This window comes from Solanum dulcamara, chromosome 2 (assembly GCF_947179165.1).
Source record: "Solanum dulcamara chromosome 2, daSolDulc1.2, whole genome shotgun sequence".
Classification (NCBI taxonomy): Eukaryota; Viridiplantae; Streptophyta; class Magnoliopsida; order Solanales; family Solanaceae; genus Solanum; species Solanum dulcamara.
In genome coordinates, this window is record NC_077238.1 from 20338704 (window position 1) to 20339009 (window position 306).

Here is a 306-nt window from a genome sequence, read left to right on the forward strand (position 1 = left end):
GGGTATGGTGGGGGCCCTGTTCCGCCATATGTTGTCATTAATATTGTTAAAGGTATGCAGACATGTATATATGGGTTGTATGTGTCTGTTTGGTTCAGCTGGGTCTACATGATGTATAATATATGTTATTATGTTGTGAAAATCTTGTTGGCATGCATGCCCTTTCATGCTATGATGCAAATGAAAGAGACTACAAATATATGAAAATGTTATTGCCCTATAGGGCTCTGATCCATGTAGTTGTGTTGTTTGTAGTCCGGTTTGACTACACTTGATTTATATGCGTTGCATGTTTATAATTCGACG